General features: G+C 38.1%; 1 protein-coding gene across 4 annotated transcripts in view; it reads left to right on the forward strand.

The window, feature by feature from the left end:
- The first annotated feature begins 3,218 nt into the window (after positions 1 to 3,218).
- LOC131431647 (uncharacterized) overlaps positions 3,219 to 23,302 on the forward strand; it is a 499,018-nt gene continuing 478,934 nt past the window's right edge. For all 4 annotated transcript variants that reach the window (XM_058597479.1, XM_058597484.1, XM_058597480.1 and 1 more), the window contains exon 1: positions 3,219 to 4,309. The gene's annotated coding sequence lies outside the window, so the exon portion shown is untranslated. The remainder of the gene's footprint in view (positions 4,310 to 23,302) is intronic.

The following is a 23,302-nucleotide window of genomic DNA, read 5'->3' on the forward strand; positions in this document are numbered from 1 at the left end:
TTCGGCGAAATGGCTTCCGGCGAAATGGCTTTCGGCGAAATAGCTTTCGGCGAAATGGCTTTCGGAGAAATGACTTTCGGCGAAATGGCTTTCGACGAAATAGCTTTCGGCGAAATGGCTTTCGGAGAAATGACTTTCGGCGAAATGGCTTTCGGCGAAATGGCATTCAGCGAAATGACTTTCGGCGAAATGACTTTCGGCGAAATGGCATTCAGCCAAATGACTTTCGGCGAAATGACTTCCGGCGAAATGGCTTGGCATTCAGCGAAATGACTCGGCGAAATTACTTCCGGCGAAACGGTTTTCGGCGAAATGGCTTTAGGCGAAATGACTTCCGGCGAAATGGCTTTCGGCGAAACGGCTATCGGCGAAATGGCTTTCGGCGAAATAGCTCTCGGCGAAATGGCTTTCGGAGAAATGACTTTCTTCGAAATGACTTTCGACGAAATGGCTTCCGGCGAAATGGCATTCAGCGAAATGACTTTCGGCGAAATTATTTCCGGCGAAATGGCTTTAAGCGAAATGGCTTTCGGCGAAATGACTTTCGGCGAAATGACTTTCGGCGAAATGGCTTTCGGCGAAATAGCTTTCGGCGAAATGGCTTTCGGAGAAATTACTTCCAGCGAAATGGCTTTCGGCAAAATAGCTTTCGGCGAAATGGCTTTCGGAGAAATGACTTTCGGCGAAATGAATTTCGGCGAAATGGCTTTCGGCAAAAATGCTTTCGGCGAAATGGCTTTCGGCGAAATGGCTTTCGGCAAAGTGGCCCATTCGGGGAAATAACCCTTTCTGCGAAATAACATTCGACGTAATTGCCCTGATCCGAGGAATTACTCAAGACCCGTCGTAAACGTAATAAGACGGTGGACGGATTTGAAAGTTCTTGGTGCCCACGTGTTGGGAATTTTGTCAACTTCACGTATGATTTTTGACATTCCGAAAATCGACTGTACTTTGTATACAATAAACATGGAAGCCGAAAGAAGGGAAAAATGTGCACAGTTATTTGGAAAATCCATTGTGGTCTGATTCTAGGCTAGCTAAACAGCTTAAATTGCCCAGAAATATCGTATGGCCCGTTATCAAACGGTATAATGAAACATTGACGACGATTCGGAAGCCTAAAGCCAATCGTCGGAGTGGAACTGTCGACCGGAAACTGCGTGGTAAGATTTTGAAGACGATTAAGAGGAATCCTAATTTGTCGGACCGTGATTTGGCCAGAAAATTCAGTGCTGCCCATAGTACCGTGAGGAGAACTCGACTCCGGGAAGGAATCCAGTCGTATCGAGCTAGCAAACAAAGTCGTTCAAGAATGGTATGCAGAGAAAGGGGTCCAGTTTGTTTCGAAAAAACTATCTTTACGTTAAGATAGTTTTTTACGTGTTCGCTGATGACTTCAGCTGGAAGGCTTCTGGTGTGGTTTCGCGGTATGGCCAGCCCGATGTTACTCTCGTGTGTGTCTTCCTTCTGTACCGCAGCTCACAAAATTACAGAACAATTAAAAAATCAGCTATTAAGCGTAAAATTGTGATCATATTTCCGATGGCATTTACCAAAAATTATGTTTATACGTTAGATACAACAAGAGATATTTACGATCAAAAACTTATCACTCTCTCAGGGGATAAATTTTGAAAAAGCGCCCCATAGTAAAGTAAGTCGTATTCACGACAAAATTCTTCGTAACTGAGCTCAAAACGATTCCAATTTGTAGATTGTGTTAGTTGCTGGCTATACGAACAGACTTTGGTTGTACTGGTTCTCGGATCTCGATTCCGAATGTACTGGAAATAGTCGTTAAATTAAACTTGGAACTGGAATTTCGGAATTAATGGGTTGTTGAACGTTGAAAATTTAGAATAGTTAGGTAAATAACGAATCAAAATCTAATCAAACTGTTTGATGTTGGTCTTTAAATTATTTTAATTTTTGGATCTTGTACGTTGTTGGCCGAACAAACTTTCTTGTCTGGTTCAAGAATCAAAGAAAGGTATTTTGAAGAATCGCACAGTAATATGTGTCAGAAAATAAGTAATATGAGAAAGGCGTAAATACACCACACGATGGATTAAAATATCGATAGTCGAATAAGTTGATTTTATCAAAGCAAAGTATAAAGCGCCTGTTGAACGAGGGTATTTTATTAACGTTAATTTTATATTAGACGAAATTTATTTGATTTATCAAGATTCGGTCTAGTAACTCGTGTGGATGAAAAATCTGGTAGAAATTGGTTAAAATGTGGCATCAATAAGGAAACGCTTCAAACGAAAAAGGCTTTGAAAACTAAGCGGCGATCAGCAAAATAGGAACAAATACAAGAAGTTTCGCAGCCCGACATGACTGCATAAGACCAGCATTTTCTTCTAAGTAGATCTCCAGAAGGAAACACAATCTTTCAAATTGAACAAAACATCATTAAAAAAAACTTTTTCACGTGCGGAACGAATTGAATGCGTATCAACATGTCAAAAAAACAACAAAAACTTTTCCCCTCGATAAACAATAGCAGCACAGCGAAGAAATTTGGGTTAAAAATTAACCCAAAATCATGAAAAGGCCACTGATTGCCGCATTTCAACATGCCAGTAAAAAGCAGTATCATCTACTTTTGTCCCTTTTGTTTACTCACGTGACGAACAAATACACACACACACACCCTTGCGAAGGTGGGTAATGCCGCTTTCACTAGCGTGTGCTCTCAATACATGCTGCTGCACACGTCAGATTCCATTGTGTATATTTTTAATGAAAAGAAAACAATGCGAACGCGTTCACTTCCAAGGTCCCTACACCGTCTCTAATAGGTTCTTGGGCATACAGAAGATTTTGTTTTGTTTGAGCGTAAGCAGCAAAAGTGGATCCTCAAAGGAAATCCATCTCTTGGATTGTTTTTGTTTAAAGCTTTTCTGTCTGGAAAGTGAGTATGAGTAACAAAAAAAAAGAGAGAGCGAACGAGAGCAAGAGCTTTCGTGAGAGATCGCCTATCTCCAGTTCAGTAGACGGAAAAACGCGTTACCGCCGTTACGAAGCAAACTGCTTGGTAGGTAACCTACCAACGAACAGTAGCCGAACAGTGACAGCTTCCTGCAAAAGAGAATCGAGAAGACGCACATTTTCTCACACCGGAAATGAGAGCCCTTGCCAAAACGAGCTGCTGTTGAGATTGCATCTGAATATGATCGGGATGAAAGTAGCCAACCGTGCGGTAAGGATCCTTGAGCGCCCAGTCAGAGCCAGACATGTTGAACGGTCGGTTCGGGGGAAAATTCCCACTACCAGTAGTGCGAGGCGTATGAATCTCGTCATCCTGTCGCGTTCTGGTCGCGTAGTCTTTGATTCGTTCCGGTGAATTGATCCGCGTCCCGGTGGAACGTTTTCGTATTCCAGCCCCGTTGGAACGTGATTGTGATTTGCTATTCAATCCCACGAAGGTCCGTTGTTTTTTGTAATGGTCATTCACCCGTCATACGAAATGCATTCCGTTTCTCAGGATTTTACTACCGAAACCGGATAAATTTGACAGCTAGCTTCCCATGAGAGTGTTTTATGTAATTCCGCAGTTTTCTTTGGCGTGTTGCGGGTAAAACACCAGCAATTCCAGCATGTGACAGCAGCGTGTAGAGAACAAGGAATGTGACAAGCGAAAACAAAAATATCACTCATTGTTTTTGTATCTCCACTGGGATTAGTGAAGTGAAACAAACAAACCCGGCATAAAGCAAAGAGCCAAAAACAACTTCCCGGTCAGACCGACTGATACCAAGTTGGGGGTGACTCAAGGTTTCATTCCGACCAGAAAAAAAAAATGTCTGAATTGCCATGTTTATTTTTTTCGTGCGACTCTGAGGAGTAGAAGTTCCGCCGGCGGCTGACGGTTCTTTTTTTTCTGTTGTCGCCTCTGACGACAGCTAGTAAAGGAAGTCATCTGATTATTCAATTTTGCCGTGGTTGTACGCGCGAAACAAGCAAAAACGTGAAATTTTTCCGCAAACACAGATAGAACCATTTGTGGAAAGAAGATAGCGCCAGGAAAGAAAAAAATGCTAACGAGTGAAATGTTGGTGCGTTGGTGGATTTATTCTGGCGAGTCCAAACGGTACCGCGGGTGAATATAAAACGTGACAAAAATGTGGATGTTGGACCAGTTTTTTGACAGCTGAGTGATTGCGGCATTTGAAATATCGAAGTTGAAACCGGAGAAGTGGACACAGTGGCAAGAGGGGAAGAAAAACCAGCTAATGAATTAGCAGAATTTGGAATAGACGCAGTCCATCAAGTTGGAAGGAAGGAACAAAAAAAAAACGTAAGAAAGATCCTTTTATAATTTTTCAAAAGAACCTGAATGAAAAAAAAACTCAAACTCTTATCCCAGAACGCACAAAGGGGACTGATTGTTTTTTGTTTAGAAGCTCCCGTCGTCGTCTTCGTCGTCTCGAGGACGCCGTTAAGGGAATTGACATCCGATGGAAAAGGAAATTCACTGTGGATTCGTTTGATCCATGTTCATTTCCAAGTTCAAGGCAACTTCTGCTACCGAGAAACGCTGGGCTACTGGGGGTACGATCCAGCAGAAAAATGACATTGTTGTTGTTCTTTAATTTTCGACAATTTTGTGTAATGAAGCGATGGTCCGTTGGGATTGGGATTGGGGAGATGATAGAACAATAAAATGCTTCGAAATTGAGTTTCTTTCATTCTCGAAATATATTTATTTTTTGATGAATGGTCTCCGTCCGCCGGGATTCTTCGACATATGTGATTCGAATTAGTCCTGATTCGAGACCTGATTCAGTTACAAGTTTTCTGTCACTTTTGGGTTAGGTTAACTTTTCCTTGCTCTTCTCCCCCAAAAAGGTATCTCGTCACAGTTGTTGATTTTTAATTCAAACTAAACTAGTTACTTTGGCTGGTGAAAGCTAGCAAGAAAGAGTTCGCTCTGTTTCCCAGAAGGTCCGAAAGCATGAAATCGTATGTTCACGATGGGGCGGTATTCAGGCACATCAGTGTTAAGATTTTATATTGTTTCCATTATCCGTTTTGATATACTTCTAAAATCATCAAACATATCACAATTTGTTTTTTGAAGTTTTGTCCATTAGGTTTAGATTTTTTTAATGTGTGATCCCTCATTGAAACAGTAAAACTTTTCATATTGTTATGAAGACACAGACGATTGGTGATTTACAAATAATCTTACGTCTCCATTTTGTGAAACATAAGCTAAGCTTATGGTTTAGCATTCCATTGTAAAAGTTGAACTTTTGTATTGAACAGGGTTCACAGGCTCTTTATTGTTAACATTAACGAAATTAACTACGGCTTCGAAGGTGATATTTGAGTACCAAGCGCGATTTGTAATCAATGACATTCTGATGAGGCTAGAAGACAAAACATTTGAATACGCTTACACAAACTAGATCGGAAAAGGTCAGGTGGATCGACCGATTTAAAACACGTTTCGATTTGGTTTCAATTTCAGTTTTATTAGTTTTTGTGGACAATGTTAAATCAATCAATTTTGGCATTTCAATAGAAAGTTGAGATCATTGAGATAGAGCAAGAATAAAAATGATCCCACGTGACCACCGACTAGAGTTAGAGTTTTGCAATTGCAATTTGGTGGTTTATCTTGTCGAAAGCTACGGAGAGATCCGTATAAATAGCGTCAATCTGAAGACGTGCTCTCAGAGATCGAATCATAAAAGATGTTTTGGACAATAAGTTCGTTGTAGGTGAACGTTTTGATATAAATCTATATATAAAAATGCAGAGATCATTCTTTGTAACCGCATCACTTAAGAACGGATGGACGGATTTACATGATTCTTTTTTTTTATTAACCCAAATAACCCCCACCGAGTTCGTACATCAAAAAAAAAAAAATAGAAAAATTTGCCGGAAAAGTGGGAAAAATCCATAAAGTTGTTTTGTATGGACAATGGAATTTTCCGTTGAAAAAGTTGCCAATGATTGCTAGATCTACGATCTAGATCGTAGAAAAATTCGTTTGGCGCGAAACGAGTTGTTTTGTGTAAAGATTTCACATGCATACTTGGTTCATGTGATTCTTCATTTCGAGCCACGTGCTTAAATGAGTATCAAAATTATTGCTTACTAAATGTATGGCGGAATGAATATATGCAGCTTAAGCTAAATCTTTCTTTTACAAACTTTTGGTTACTTGGGCTAAATATAAATTGTAAAAATATCATACTTCACCAAATGAACAACTCTAGAAAAGAAACACTTCAACATTGTATAAAGTTTATCAATACAAAATGCTGTTTAAGGAGCTTTTTTATCGATTACAGGAAGCAAGAATCACATCTGGAAGAGAAAACGTCTATTATGTCGAAGCCATTAGAGAAGGCTCTTTGTTCAGTGCTTTGACTCAAAGGATGGGATGACAATCTGACAAGTATTTCAAAGTTTCACATTAATTTTTGGTGATGTTTCCTTTTTGGTCTAAAGCGAATGTGTGTCGAATTCCATTGATTGTAGGTTAAGTAATTAGAAAAATATTGGAAAGAAGCGTTAACCACTCAGTCGTTTGACAATTCTGCTCTCCTAAAAAAACATAAATTCGAACAAGTAATTTTTGGGCGAGACGAAGTTCGACGGGTCAGCTAGTTAACTATATTTTCAAGTAACTTAGACACGGCGTATAGTGCAGCTATCCCACGATAATTAGATACGTCAGCTCTATTGACTTATTGAAACCTTGATTTTTTAAAGAAAACAGGACAGTTTGTTTAGTTATCAACTAACAAAACTTACTATTTACAGTAATTCAAATTTTGTTTTCTCTTCTATAAATTTAGAAACGGAAATCGGATCCGCATAAGAATTAGGTTTACAATTTTCCCTGCAAATCGCGGAATTGAGGAATGTAATTTAAATAGAATTTTCATTACGATCTTAGTGCAAATAACAGAATCTCTTTCCAAAAGTCTTCTTGTGGGAAGTGCCTAAGATTGCCTAAGATTTTGGGACCCGGTTTAGTCATCTCCGAAATAATTTAGGGAATAGAAAAAAAGCAGTGTGGTATGCCGGTTACGTCATTTATGCCAATATATCTCCGGAATGAGAAGTGTTCTCCTTTTGCATTTTAGTTTTGATCAATGAGCCATTAGTAGTTTTCAAACAAGCCTAGGATTGTTCAGATAGGCCCAGTCATCTCTGGTAAAATTTAGTGTACCCACACAGAAATCTTGCAGATTTCGTCGAGTTGAGTCGAATGGCATAGAATTGTTCGCCGCATATCACTCCATGGCTATTTTTCCATATTGGTAAGATACTAAATCCTCCCAAAACTGAACGGATCAATTGTGTTATTTAACAGTATATTAATTTCTTTGTGGATGGTCCCAATTGCGATGTAAGAGCATACTTCGACTGGTAATTTTGTGCTTGAAAAACTCTGCCAGATTTCCTTTTGTCGTAGAATATTTCGGTCTCGATAGCTGCCCAAAGCACGTTTTGACGTTGGTTTTATCAACTCTGTACCGCTCGATCGAATTTGATTGTCTACGAGAGATTCTTCCAGATTTGGTCAAAAATATATCGAAATTTGAGGATTTTTTATCTGACAATAAAATGATACAAGAACTTTAGGTTTCGTTTGCCTAATTAGTTTTTTCAGTACGCTGATATTTGTATCATGCTGACATTGAAAATGACAGCATGAACCTCTGCACGCGAAACATTGGCTCCAATGTTCCCAAGCAATGATCAGCTTTTTTAAGTTTATGAAATATTGAGGGACCAAATTGGCAAAAAAAATCATAAAATAAAAACAAAAATGTAGACATTGATGGAAAGAAACTTTCTGTTGAAAAACTATTATTCCATATTGTTCCTACTGATTTTAGGTATAGGTCATACAAAAAAGTATATCCTTACTTTTCTGGCCCGAAGAAGCTAATGATCTTAAGGTTAAAATCTCTATAATGGAAACAAAAAAAGTATACCCTTTTAGGCAAATTTCTAATATCGGATGAATACATCAAGACTTTGAGCTCGGGTCGTCAAATGGTGAGATAACTAAGTCCTCACAAGTTCCTATTTCGTGCCTCCTCGAGCGTCTATGATGACATTTGGTCAACAGAACGGCGTCGTACTTTAATTTGAATCTAAGTTTATGAAAATCGGTTCAGCCATCTCCGAGAAAAATGAGTCCAAAAAATTTTACATACATACACACATAAACACACATACACACATAAAAACATTTTGCTTACTCGACGAACTGAGTCAAATGGTATATGACACTCGGTCCTCCGGGCCTCGGTTCAAAAATCGGTTTTAACAGTGATTGCATAACCTTTCTATATGAGTTGAAATAATAGTTGAAGAAAATGGGTTGAGCTTTCTCTGAGAAAATCCGGTCCACTTTTTTTCATTTTTTTTGCACATTTTACCCCGTTACTCTCGAACCGGTAGACCGATCCGGGTAAAATTCGATAGTAACCTTCATCTGAATCTAAGTTTTTGAAAATCGGTCCAGCCATCTCCAAGAAAATCGAGTGCACATTTGTTCACATACACGCATACATACACATACATACACACATATACAGACAAACACAGACACTTGCTCCGTTCGTCGAGCTGAGTCGAATGGTATATTACAAAAATAGCTAGGTTGAAAAGTCGGTTTTCACAGTGATTGCATTTATTTTGACAGCAATGTACAATGGGAACTATGTTGAAACCCTATACACTGACTTCAACAAATCTTTCGACAGAATTAACACACTATTATAACTATTCAAAATTTAGAAAAAAAATTTCGCATTGAACAAAAACTTTTGGAATGACTTGAATCTAAAACATGATTTGTAAACAAATTGTACTCTATCAAAACACATACTCAAAATCAGTAAATGTTACTTCGGGTATTCCCCCAGGGTTCACATTTAGGCCCTCTTCTTTTTATCTTGTACGTAAACGACATTTCCTTCCTACTCAATCCAAACTAAAAGTATTTGTATATGCAGACGACATGATGTCATTTATGGAAGTAAGAAATGCTGAAGATATTCCTCAGGGTGCAAGTGACCGAAAAAATCTAGAAAACCGGGAAAAAATCGGGAATTTGGGTTCACCGGGAAAAACCGGGAAAAAGTCAGAAATTTGAGTAAAAATCCGGGTAAGTATTACTTGCTCAAATATGAGTAACAGCTGATGATTTTTTTTTCAACAAGTTAAAAGTAGGAAACAATACCCAATTTTGTAATTGAAACAACTTATTGTCCTACACAGGTTCTATGTTGAACATTCCATTAGAAATGGAATGTTTAATGGTTTAACAGTAGCTTTAAATAAATCAGGAAGCATCAGAGATTTCTTAGTTGTTACCATAACAGAACAATGAACATTTTGAAAAATAAGAATAATGTGGATACTTATGTTGGATTTAGTTTAGAATAATTATTCAACACACTTGCAAAATTGATGGCAAAGTCTCAGGGTAACATCGGAAAAATTTTCAATAAAATTTCAGGGTTGCTTTGGATATAATGTCTGTATCCTAGCCGATTGCCTCTGAAGTGGTATTGTATAAAACTAATAGAAATAATCATTGCTTAATTTGAAACCCTGAATATTATTGGTAGATGATTGCTCATCAACGCATTGTAATCGTAAACATGCTGCATTTCAAAAATGTGATGACATGACGGACCTATTGTTTATTGACTAACAGATACATTAGAAAAAAAATGGTGTTCTAGAAGAGCCAGCCGTGGTAGCCGAACGGTTTTGCTAAATCTCAGGTATATGTACATCTAATGATTTTGTTATAAATTTTATAACATGAGAATTTTTTATTTTTGTCTGATAGGATATTGTTAATAATTGGTTTTATGGTTTCCATTACAATCAGATCATGACATATTGTTCATTAGACTTGTTTGCAAGCGAATTACCATAATTGAAACAGCGTATGTCTGTATGACAATTTGTTGTACCATGGCCGAAGCCTTGACAATGACAATATTGTTTTAGGTTCGCTGTGTCATCATACCGTTTATAATTTTACCGCCGTACTGAGAGTTTCACTTGTACTTTCGGAAGAAACGAAGAAAGCTCTGTACAAAATGCTTTAAAATTTCTGATTTATTTTACTTGTTGGTTTATCATATTTTGTTATCATATATAATAATAAAAACAGGCATATGCGCTCGAAAGGTATCGTTAGGTGTAAACAAAACCCCTAGATGACTAAAAAAAGGCTGTATGTATCTTATATGCACTAGTAGTAATGAATATTTTCTATTTATGCATCGAGATATCCACAAAGTATTTCAATCCTTAATAACCGGGTCTATTATAATGTTCTTTGTTGGACGTGGGATATCTGTTTAAGGCTTGAATTAAAGGAAAATTTATTATTGAAGGAATTTAGAAAGAAAATTAGAATTAAAGGAAAAAATCTAAAAAGAAGCGATTTGAAGCAATTCCAAAATCCGGGAATTTTTATCTCGCAACCGGAAAATTGAAATCGGCTATTTGCTTTCCACCCTGATTCTTAGATGAAATCTACGTATTCACTATTTGGTGCAACAAAAACTCACCCCAACTAAGCGGTCAGAAACGAAGTTCAATATCGTTTAGTAGAAGCATTATGATTCCTTCTTTTGACATATATTTAAGAAATTATCCGGTACAGAAATATAAAATTATAAGAGACCTAGGCGTATTTTTCGTGGAGCATTATAATACAATTGCCAATAAAACAAATAGTATTTTAGGTTTCGTTAAACGCCTCAGTCGTTATTCCCAGGACCCTTACACAATGAAATTATTATATACAACTTATGTCAGACCAATGAATTATTGCAGCATAGATGGAACCCATGCACCCCGAAGAACGTATCGAATGAGTTCAAAAATATTGTCTACTGCATGCGCTTCTTAGGCTCAACTGGACTGCATTCCCTCTTCTATCATAAATAAATAAATAAATAAATATGAAGCACGTTGTATGCTCTTAAACTCACAAACACTCCAAGAACTGCGCAAAACTATAATGCTTTATCTCTATGAGCGATATTATTTCTCAACGAATACAATCTGAATCATTGATTTCACAACTAAAATTTTATAAAGCCGCCTCGGCAAAAATAAGACAAATTATTCCAAAAATGATCCTGTTGTTCAAATGATGCGCTTTTACAACTAAAACTGCCAAAAATCGATCTAACTATGTCTAGGAAACGAATAAAAAAAATTGAAACCAAATCGTAGAAACCATTATAGCCATTTTTTGTCTGTGGTCAACAATAAAAAACTACAAGGATCAGCCCCATGGGGTTGTTCGTGCCATTGATGTGGAACAAGGCAACCAAAATTTCGAATGATCGACATTTTCAATTAATCGTCACACTTTTGAATCCGCAAATGCACGAGAGCCTGCTTAGATTGATCTTTATTAGGAACCAACACCGAACACGCGAACTCTGAATATAGACTCTATTTGTTATGATTTGTGTTTGTTTTGTAGCCGACGAAACAACATCAATAGCCCAAATGTATGCAATTATATGTTTGTACATGCTTGCGATACAGATATCGATATTTAAGCTTTCCTTTGCCAAGCTTGTGTTCAAGTTTTGTATTCAAGCAGTTATTTTTATTGCGTTTCTCTACCATTACTACCATTCTGCGATTTCGGTTGAAGCGATAAACTTTTTCTCATTATCAATCGAGTTCATCTTATATAAATTAGAAACTAATCTTATTCCCCTTAAAATTTACCCTGGGGTAGTTGTCAATTTCTCAGGCGGAACGATATAACATGGAATTTCATCCGATCTTGCATGAAACAATACTAAAGCATACCAATTAAAGCTTCAAATCATTTTATGGCACTTTTTGTCTTGCTGTCTAGCAACAACCTACCTCTAGCATGCTACGCGTAGGACTGAAACGTTAGCTATAATTTCACTTCTATTTTTAGATTCGCGTGCTTCCAACAGCTTCGTTTTTGCATCGATTGACCAATCAGAGCGATGCTTTCCCTTTGATATATCGCTTACTCCTTCAAAACCGTCGACTATGGCAGGGAAATCCGATATGCCGGAGATTTTTCGCAGACAAATTAGGGCACTGCTAGCTATTAATCAACATTTCAATGATATACCATTAAAAATACATGGTTATGAACATTTAAACCAATACGTAGAAATATTTTCAATCAAATGGTGACATAATATTAATAATTTATACAAAATTGACTGAGCTGTAATTGTTAAAAACCTGACCGCATTTCTACGTGTGTTTCTCTTGAGTTTGTAATTTGCACCCCTATATAGAAAACAAAAATGTGTTCCACATTAAAATAAATAAATAAACAGCATGTACTCAATAATAACGTACACAGAAAAAAATTTTGAATTTCACAGGTGACATAATTCTACAAACGATACAATTCATAACTACTTAACTTCTGAAATGACGCAATATTCCATTCGTACAGAAATTTACTGGTTCCGAGTGTAATTTGCACTCGGTTAGCAAGTGAGAATTTTCGAATTTATATGCACGATTTACCAGCCAAGCAGATATGTGCTTCTGTGGCTCAGTCGAGTAACTGGTGTGCTTTGTGATCTAATGTTTTTTTCGGTTCAAGTCGCGTGGTTGCTGTTGATCTTTTGATTTTTATTCAATTCATTTTAAAGCCATGTAATTTTCAAATCACACAATTTTACATGTTCTTGAATATAAATTTGTGTGAAATATGAAATATGATGTAAAATCACAAGAATTTTTCGAGCTGTGTATGTCTAATTTTAAACCTAATTCAAAGATAGAAACACTCCTAATGGTAATATTGTTATTCCATTTTTTTCAATAGTATCGGTGCTACTCCGCCAGGACCAGACCACTTAAATTATTTTAAGTGCAGTGAAAAGCTCTTGCTTCGATAATTGATTCTCATTAATATCACCAAAATCGCAATTTCGGCTATATTATTTCTAGTAAGTCCGTCTGAATTCATTAGGAATCGAAGGTTACTACTCTTCAATTTTGTTCTTACACAAATGATGAAATATTCGGGATGTTCCTTGATTTCGCTTCCAACTTGAGGATTGTATTCTTCATGCACCGATATAACCAGCACATACTTCATACCGTTTTCTTCGCGTTTCGCCTTCGGCTTATCAGGGCTTTAGCAGTTCAAATCGAACTGCCATGTGCACCGAGTAGTTTAATTTAAACCACTAAGCAGAAGCTACAATTAAAAATTGAACTGCTTGGCAGAGACGACAGAGGTCGTAATATAAATAATTTAAATATATGTCAAAAACCCAGGCTAGGTTTTGTGCTTTTCAGCTACCCAACAGGTGAAGCCAATTAAAAATATTTTCATTGTAATTAGTATTAACATTATCTCTATATAACTGACCAGTGAGCTGAAATATCAATATCAATCGAAAAAAGATCAATGATATTGAAGAATTTCTTCATTCATTTTCAGCTTGCCTTTGCTCAGTCAATCGACTTTGTTTACCTGCTTTAAATAAGAATGCACAGTTCATCTCCAATCACTCAAAAAATCACTCTATACTCATTTGATAGTTTTCATTGTATGGTAGTCAGTGGAAGAGCACTGTTATGTAATCGAATGTTCACGTTGATCACATACAGATTTCGAAAGAAGCACCGACCTGTCCAAATAAAAAGAATGAACCTTCACTCACGAATTAAAATGAATTTGGCCAAGCAAGCCTGTGACGTTTCTAATTATTTCCACACGCAGGTAAAAATTATAACGATTTTCATAGTGCTTTTGGAAAGGTTTTGACGTGAATACGTCTTCCTTTATTATAGGGAGCCATTTCAAAATTTACTCTGCAGAAGAATGGGTAGAAGTTAATCGTGAACATCTCAGTTTGTATCTAATGTATCAGAGTAATTTTTGCTTCATACCATCGGAAATATGATCAACAATTGGTAATAATATTTTCAGTAGTATTTGATAAACACAATTAACTCAAAATTCAAGTTTACCGAAAATGTTTGAATATAAATGAGCATCAAAGAGGAACATTCATGACGCTTGTGTTGCCTTTTCCTGTTGCAATGTTGAGCACTTCAAACTCAGTTATTTCTCCATGGATTTATATAATTTAACTACCAATCAATACAGAAACATTCAGCTTAGGACACTTATATCATCATATCTCTGGAACCGAAGAATTGATCGTCGAATTTGATTCATTTTCAAACGATTCAAACGTACCGAACACTACTTGACTGGCATTCAAAATGTCAAATTCTGTCAAACATTATTGGTGAGCTGGAAATTGAAGAAATTTGTCACTTGGGTTCAAGCTATTTTATCATCTCTATAGAAGGAAATCTATTTTAATTTTGCACTTTCGCATAGGCTTTTTCAATTCGCATTTCGAATCATAGAAACTAAAAACAAATGAAAGAGTTTTTTTCACATTCAGACACATTATTATTACATTTAATCATGCAAGCGAGATTGTAGAAGATGTGTACTTTAAACTGAGAAATAAAACAAATCAAAATAGTAAGTTATGTTTTCACGTAAACTCGTGCAGTTGGATCATGATTACCATGGAGCGCACGTTGTAAATTTATTATTTCTTTTTTTTCTCCGTTTCCAGAGTTGAAGAAAAAAAATTTCAAATCTAAATTTATAATTCAGCTCACCTGGAAAGCCGAACACCGCGCATACAATTAAACAATATCGGAAAGATGCTTCCACCCACAATGGAATTCCTTTGGGAAACTTCCAGCTACATTTTTCCGAACTCGGGGTACTACTTCTACATCGTCTTCTGTCGAACATCGGAGAAGGAAAAAACAATTTTCCGTTACAGATTATTTCGTCAGATGCCTAATTCCCTTATCGCATTAACTCGGCAATACTACTAGATTTAAGAAAAGAAGAAAAAAAAAATCATTAAAATTCCATTCAGTCCTTTCTTTCGGTATTGCTTCCCGGAGGGTGAATGAACCAACCAACTGGAAGTCAGTCAGTCAGTCACTCGATGAGATTTCCCCGAGTGCGATCGGGGTTCGAAGGGAGGCGCCCCGGGTGCGTCGAAGATAATCGATTGTATCGAGATATTGGACCGCGCCGCATCCGCTTGAGCCTCCCGATTTCGAAGCTTACGGATCAGAATTTCATTTCAGCCACTTCCACTGTTATTTTTTTCTCGGAGGGAATACGTCGACATTCCGTCATCCCGCATGGTTAGCAAATCCAGTTAACCCGACCCGACGCCGGTGGGACATCGGAAATCGTGGCAATCGATTACTCTTGATCCAACCGAATTCGTTTCGCTTAGGGCGCTGGTGTTGGTGGTGAACAAATTGGACAAGATGTGGTGAGAAAACCGCCGGGAACGGGAAAAATGGGTTTCCCACGGAGGAGTTGACCCAACCCTAATTACACATGCACATCCATTTAACCAAGGACAGATTTTCGGTTTAGACACGTCCCCAGGCTGGAAGATTGTATAGCGATAAATAGAGAAAAATTATGTTTCACCTTTTTTTTGCCTCTGTCTGCTAGAGGTGGTTGGGCTTATGTCCGGTACTTGATTGGAACTAGTTACCATCACAGACCGTAATCTTTCCAGGGGAGGAAGGAGCCACCTCCAATGATTCTTTCTTGTACCCGGTGGAGCCCGAAACAGATCATCGCTCGTTCATTATAAACGTGGTGAAAATGTGCCGGTTTTGTTTGCCAACACTCGAGTATTTCCTCCGACCGAACTGGAGGTAGGTAACAAAAGATAATTACTACGATCATAAATTGTTTTTATCCGACATGGAGAGATGATAAACAAACCACCCTTTCTGGGGGTGGCAGGAAATGGTTCATACATTATATCATGTGAACGATGGGATGCAATTTATGACCCCCGAGAGCAGGTGGTAAATTGGAAGATTGTTCACTAATGACACCGGAAGGAAGTTGACGATTTCGATTCCACCGGTAGACGAAGTTTTTCCGAGTAGGAACGGTAAGTTTGTTGAAGCAGAAACAATTTCATAAACCTTATCCATTGAATAGTGGGAAGTGCCTTGACGTAGAAAACGGAGTGATGGAAATAACTTTCCCACTGGGTTAAAGTAGCGTATTGACGCCAACTCATGTTTCATGTATTATAAATTATTGTGGTGAAATTCGCAGAAACCAAAAGCTTCTGAACGAAAAGAAGTTAATGCACTATTTTACAGTTCACAGTTTTTACTCGTTTTGATGAATGTTGACATTTTCCAGCAGACCGCTCTCTTCACTTTGAAATCGTGTCTCGATCCAAAATAGTCAATGAAATGTATTGTAGATTTCATGGGAATATAAAAGTTGGATTTTTAGTTTTCTTTTTTTCGTGTTTCGTTTTCGACTCATCTTACTCTACTCTCGAGTGTTTTAGTCTTTGAACTATACGCTATGTGAACTTGATTCACAGGTGCTTTAATTTTGAGTTTCTTGTCGTAAAATTGAACTTTGGAATTACTAATTTATGAATTGCTTTGGAATTGTTAACTATGAAAGTTTACAGAACAGATAACGAATCAATTTTTGCAATGACTGAGTGGAAACATATATTGGAGAAGCCAAATGAATGAAAAACTTATCAGGAAAGATGATTTTTTGAAAAAAAGATACGCACAGAGACAGGACTCGAACCTGCGTTCTTATGCATCCGTGCATACGTGCTACCATTTCGCCACCCTGAAGCTTGTGATTGACACAGCTCTAAAACACAGGTATGATAAAACGTACATCGAACATGGTCTACATCCTGGCCGTCTCCCGACCGGTACCATACATCCAAACATCTTCTCTGTTCATCAAACACTAGTCTTCTCGCTCTATACCTATTTCCGCTCAAGCACTGAGTAGGAGAGTGTATTTATAATCGCTTGTCACCTTCTCTATTGATGCCAGTCGCTGGCTGGATATCCTCAGCGACAGACCGTATGAAGGTTGTATTGATAGTCTGCCCTTTCCGAATCAATTATTGGAATTTCTTTGATACAAGTCGCAATACTTTCGCTTCAAGCCATCCATAAAAGCTTGTTTAGTTGTACCCAATACCTTTTTCTCATTTTTGTTCACTTTATAAACATTTACTCCACCAACTTTGTTCCATATGTTCTCATTTCGTAACAGTCCAAGAGGTTTCGATTGCGCATTGCTCATAACCATTTGATGCCTTCATGTTCTTGGAGAAAATATACACTGAATTCGCCTCATATTAATCCAATACGCTTTCAACTTAGTGGCATGAAGCCAATTTCATCCAAAAGAGTAGATTTTCATTATGTTACACTATGAACGAAAAAAGCCTATTTTATTCAGTTTCATTAATTTTACCATTGATAGTGCTAGTTATGACGTCCGGTGAACGACCGTAACTAGGTTAAAACCGGGTATAAATAAACGATATAATAATAATAGTTATGACGAAACTTGCGCATCATTTTTTCAACTTTTTTTAACTTGCCATATGAGTAATTTTATGGCGAATTTCGTCATTTTTTTAATTCTCAAACCATCAAACACCACTGATCATGGTAAAATTTTGTTTCCATGTTGTAATTATGCTACTGCTAGTGTTGTACATAATTTAGCTCTTGATCTTCTGGAACGCTTCGAAGAATGCCTTCTGGAACACTTTGACCCATTCACGTACCAAATTTTGGGATTTCACGAAGGATATACAAGGTGAGATGAAAAAACTGCAACAAAGTAAAACGCCATAATTTTTTCATTTTTTTTTTAAATTTTATTGAATGAAAGCAAAAAATGTCGGAAATAACATCAAATTTGAGAATCGGTTTAGATTTGTTCGAATTGGCCACCTTTGGCACGAACTATGGCCTTCAAACGGCCAATGAAACCATCACACGCTGCCCGAAAGTGGCTCTGCGGTATTTTGTCCCATTCTCGGCGAAGCGCTTGCTTGAGATGATCGACACTTTGGTATTTTTTAGTGCCAACCTTGCTTTCCAAAATACCCCAGGCACAATAGTCCAACGGATTGGCATCCGGAGATTTTGGTGGCCATTGTGCGGTGGAAATGAAGCGAGGAACCTCATTTCTTAACCATTCTTGGGTGGCGCGTGCTGAGTGCGATGGTGCTGAGTCCTGTTGGAATGTCCAAGGTCTGCGGCCGAAATGTTTGCGTGCCCAGGGCTTCAGAACTCCCTCCAAAATATTTTCGCGATAGATTTGCGCATTTATTTTGACCCCACGGTCGATGAATACGAGCGGCGAGCGACCATCGGCTGTTATGGCGGCCCACACCATCACCATGGCCGGCTTTTGAGTTCTGGTGGCCAACCGAAGTTGCAAATTTTCAGCTGACCTCTCTGGCAAGTAAACACGATCATTTTGTTTGTTTACAAACTGCTGGATAACGAATGGTTTCTCATCGGAGAAAACCAAATTCGGCAGTTCACCACTTTCGGCCAAGCGAAGCAACTCTTTAGCTTTTTCGAGTCTAACTTTTTTTTGCGCATCAGTAAGATCTTGCACTTTTTGGAACTTCAATGGCTTTAGTCCAAGCTCATTTTTCAATATTTGCCGAATGGCATATTGCGATATGTTCAGCTCACGAGCCATTTTTCGGCCACTGCGACGCGGATTTCGTTCAATTCGCTTCTTCACTTTTCGAACCATTTCTGCCGATGTTGCTGTTTTTTTTCGTCCACTTCCTTGACGTCGGGCTACGCTACCAGTATCACGGTAACGAGCGATGGTACGAGACACAAAAGATTTATTCACTTTTAAATGCTGGAGGGCTCTAACGATAGCCACTTGTGGTTTTCCAGCCAAATGCAAAGCAATCACACTATCACATTTGAATTCCATCACAAATAACTTTTTTTCTGAAAAATTCCCACCAAAATGCTTTTGTGCGCTTGTAAATAATATAATGAGCTGTCACTAGAATAAATCTGACAGCTGTGGGACGAGCGGTTTAGAAATGACAGCAGTCTGAAGTTGGTTGCAGTTTTTTCATCTCACCTTGTACTTTTACTTTTCCGCCAGTTTACATACATTGGATCATTTTTTGGAGGTTGTTTGAGAGAAGTCGCGAAACTTCCATTTCAATCTATCCAGGAAAGTGGGTCGGGATGTAACACTTCTTATTTTTTTTTAATTTTATCATTGAGTCTACATCTTTAAATCTCAGTCTTTCTCAGCTTTTGCTTCATCAGGAATCAATTCGTTTTGATTTGGTAATTTTGTGCCTCAAAATGGGAACTAAACGCACTGAATTAGTTTCATACTAATCCAACTTATTTCTAGTACAGTGGCATTAGGTCAAATCAAACCAAAAAAGGCAGGTGGGTAATGTCAGAGACATAACTGGATGTCCTGAATACGAAAACAACTGACATGTTTCTTAACACTTCCGAATATCAATTAGTTGATCAATTGTATGAATTATGCAAGCATTTCCCTGTTTCACATTTTTGGCAAAAACAAAGAAGGCTTCATTTGATCTCGATTACTGTGAATTTCACACAGCAAAAAGTGCACAATTCTAATCAAACAGCTCTAGATTTGCACCAAACTGAGGATATTTACCTTCGATTTGCGAGCAAGAAATCCTAATAGTTCTTTAGCAAACTTTTAGAGCCATTAGAGCGGCGGATTTTGTGTGATACTCCCCACCGTTGTCCTCTTTTCGTTGTTTTTTCACCAATGCAAACGACTGGCAGCTGTGACGCTTTGCAAAAGACACATAATACATCTGTTCGCAGTGGCGATAGAATCCAAACTGGTCCAATTTTTGTTAAGAGGTTGTACAGCAGCAGATATTTTGTTCTCTTCCTTAGAACGCGTTCTGATTGGTGTAGTACCCAGTAGAAATTATCAATGAACATTTCATTGAAGAAAACCTAGTTACTATAATTATTCGCGTTTTCATTTAGTGTGTAATCCGTGAACAGAAACCATCCCTGACGGATGGATGCTTTGATGTACATGAAAAAGTTAGCTCATTCACTCGTGTAAGTTTGGACGACACAGTCGTACATTTGCGATTCCAAGAATTAAAAAAAACAAAATGGAGACCGATCAAGAAAATGATTACGACAATTGGCTGGTGTTGACATGGGTCAAATGAGACAGGTTTTTCAATAGTGTACTATTGAAATACTTCAATGCTGTTGCTATACACGTTTAGGTTGAAAAAGTTCGATTCTATTGGTAGTTAGATTATATAAATCCTTTCACAGATCACTAAGCTATGAGCTTTCAAAATACGAGAAAGGCAAACGCGCCTTATGAATTATCCTCTTTGATACTCGTTCATACCAAACATTTCAGAAAAGTTTAATTTTGAATTATTTGAGATTATGTCACACAACTGAAAATTTTATCATATAATTGTGATCATATTTCCGATGGCATGTAGCAAAAATTATGTTGATTCGTTAGATACAACATAAGATCTTCACGATCAAAAACTTATCACTGTCTCAGAGGGTAAATTTTGAAAAGGCACCCCATAGTAAAGTAAGTCGTATTCACGACAAAAGTAATTCTCATTTCTGATTCTGGACTCTGGACTCTGGACTCTGGACTCTGGACTCTGGACTCTGGACTCTGGACTCTGGACTCTGGACTCTGGACTCTGGACTCTGGACTCTGGACTCTGGACTCTGGACTCTGGACTCTGGACTCTGGACTCTGGACTCTGGACTCTGGACTCTGGACTCTGGACTCTGGACTCTGGACTCTGGACTCTGGACTCTGGACTCTGGACTCTGGACTCTGGACTCTGGACTCTGGACTCTGGACTCTGGACTCTGGACTCTGGACTCTGGACTCTGGACTCTGGACTCTGGACTCTGGACTCTGGACTGTGGTCTGTATTATGGACTCAGGATACAGTATTGTACGCTTCTAGACACTGAATATTCATAATGGAAAACTTAGGGTCGTTCGCATATATTTCAAAATCGACAAGTCGTGCAGTTATTTCAGATGTGATTTTGATGCAATCGTTATTTGCCCATCAGTGCGTACAAAAAAAAACAATTTCCACGGCAATCATTTCTGCAGCCTGCTGTGAACTTTATTATGCTATATTAAGATTTTTGTGTACAAAATTATCTACAATTGACCTTAGTTTATGACCTTACTGAGTGAAGGGAAGACCTTGGACAAGGCTGTCCGCGCTGCAGTCACGGTCCAAGTAAAAATTCAGGATTTTCGTTGGGAACTTTTATACTACCACTGTACTATTCTGACCAAAGTGACGACTTTCTTAGCTTACATTTAGAAAAAATGCAAAGCTCCGAGCTGACGAGGAATTTAAGGACATCGTTGAAAACTGGTTCAATTCGTGGGCGGTGAGGTTATATTTAGAGGAGTTACGGTATGAAAAATACTTAGAAGTCGTACAGTTACAGATTTGTGAGAAAGAAAAGGTGCCTATAAAACCAATTTAAAATGATTACATTTTTTCTTATCACTTAAAGAAACTCCCTTCTCGAAAGTGTCTCGTATGTACAAAGATTCCTTGACTTTGAACGATTTTTAGGCAGCAAATTTGTGCATCACTTCCCACAAAATAATAAATCATTTGGTGAATACGCAAAAGTCCTCAACTACAGCAAACAGTCGTCAAATGATCTAAAAAATTAATTTATTCCGCCTTTGTCAAAAGTCGAAAAGCTAAGTGCCCCGGGATTACCGGACATATCAAGGGCACAGGGACAATGTGGAACAATCTCAAACAGGAGGAAAAACACTTCCGCCACACGATTGCCAAAATGGGGCACCGAGAACGGATGCTACACGACTGTTCGATTGTGCTTGACACAAAATCTAAACATACAAGGTCCAACTTCATGCTGCTACACAACACAGGACGGAATGAAATATTCCCTCTTCTGTCAATCACAACTTTTTGTTGTTTCTTTTGCTCCAAACGAATGGATGCTGATTGCAGTATGATGAAGGTCCTCCTTCGGTTTGATGGGATTCATCTGTATTCTTTTTTTTTCTTTTTTTGCTTTCGCCAGATTCCATTTCCTAGGACCTTGTCTGTGTTTGTGTGTGTGTGTGTGTGTGTGTCTTTGCCTTACTTGAAGGCACAGCATTATAAGCCATTATCGTTCGTACGTGACACCATCTTGATGATGAGTGTTGGCTGCCGGTGAAGTGTCATTCAGGGGGCCTTTTCTTCCATTTTTCATTCCTGCTTTCACCACCAAAACCCAACGTGGGCGACTGAACAGTCAGTGTTAGAGAATTTCCAATGAAATAAACTCGTCCTGCTTAAACTTTGATTTCACAGATTGTTAATCGTTCAAACAAATATCACACCTACGAACGGGCAATGCAATGAATCGAAAATTGTTTTCTTCGAACCGAGACCAAAAGTAAGTGTGCGGAATGCAGCCTGATTTTCAACCATCTCGATAGCAAAAAGCTGTATCCTTATCCGACGGTTTCGACAAACAGTGCGGTGTCTTTTCGAAGGATTTCACTGAGCTCTCTTTCGTTGTTCCCATTCGAGCATTGGGTGGATTCTGGAGCTCGTGATATTCCAATGCTCTGCCAGAATGGCGGCCGAAATAAATGCCGAGAGCGACATCAATCAAGCTGATTTATTCCGTTTTTTTTCTTCTTCTTCATTCCCTGCGTGCTGTGTGCCGCCTGGCTCGGTGCGGGTGAGAATGACATGATCTGGAAAGCTAAGAGCTCCGGGCAAATATGTACTTTTCAAGCTGAGATGAAGAGATAAACGGCAAGGTTCAACGCATTGCCGATGGTTTTCCTACGGGGCGAAGATGATGTTTGGCATGTATTTTGCATTGCAGTTCTGCTCAGACGCTTGCGGACAGTGAAATGTTTAGACATGTATTTTTTTTGTGCTCTTGGTGTTACGTACGACAGAGCTAACATTTTGATTTTCTATTCATCGGAATTACTGAGGATACATTCATTGCATATGAGATGTTTTTTTTTTATGAACGAGCGAGAGAAAGTAAAATGAAGTCTATGATATTTGTTATCTTCTTTACTGTTAATATCATCGTAGAAAAACAGTTTCTTCACAAGGCACAACTGACACTTAAAAGTAAGAATTGAGCTATGTGTGTCTATACTGTAACGCGACAAAGAAAATGGAACTGAACTGAACGTGGAATATTTTTAGAGGCACTGGGTAGTGAAACGTTCTTGGCACTTATATTTTTCCATCGTCTTATAAAATACAAATCATTCTCAATACATCGAGAAAAAAAGTTTCGATATAGCAAACAAGATACCGTG

Source organism: Malaya genurostris, chromosome 2 (genome assembly GCF_030247185.1).
Source record: "Malaya genurostris strain Urasoe2022 chromosome 2, Malgen_1.1, whole genome shotgun sequence".
NCBI classification, from domain to species: domain Eukaryota; kingdom Metazoa; phylum Arthropoda; class Insecta; order Diptera; family Culicidae; genus Malaya; species Malaya genurostris.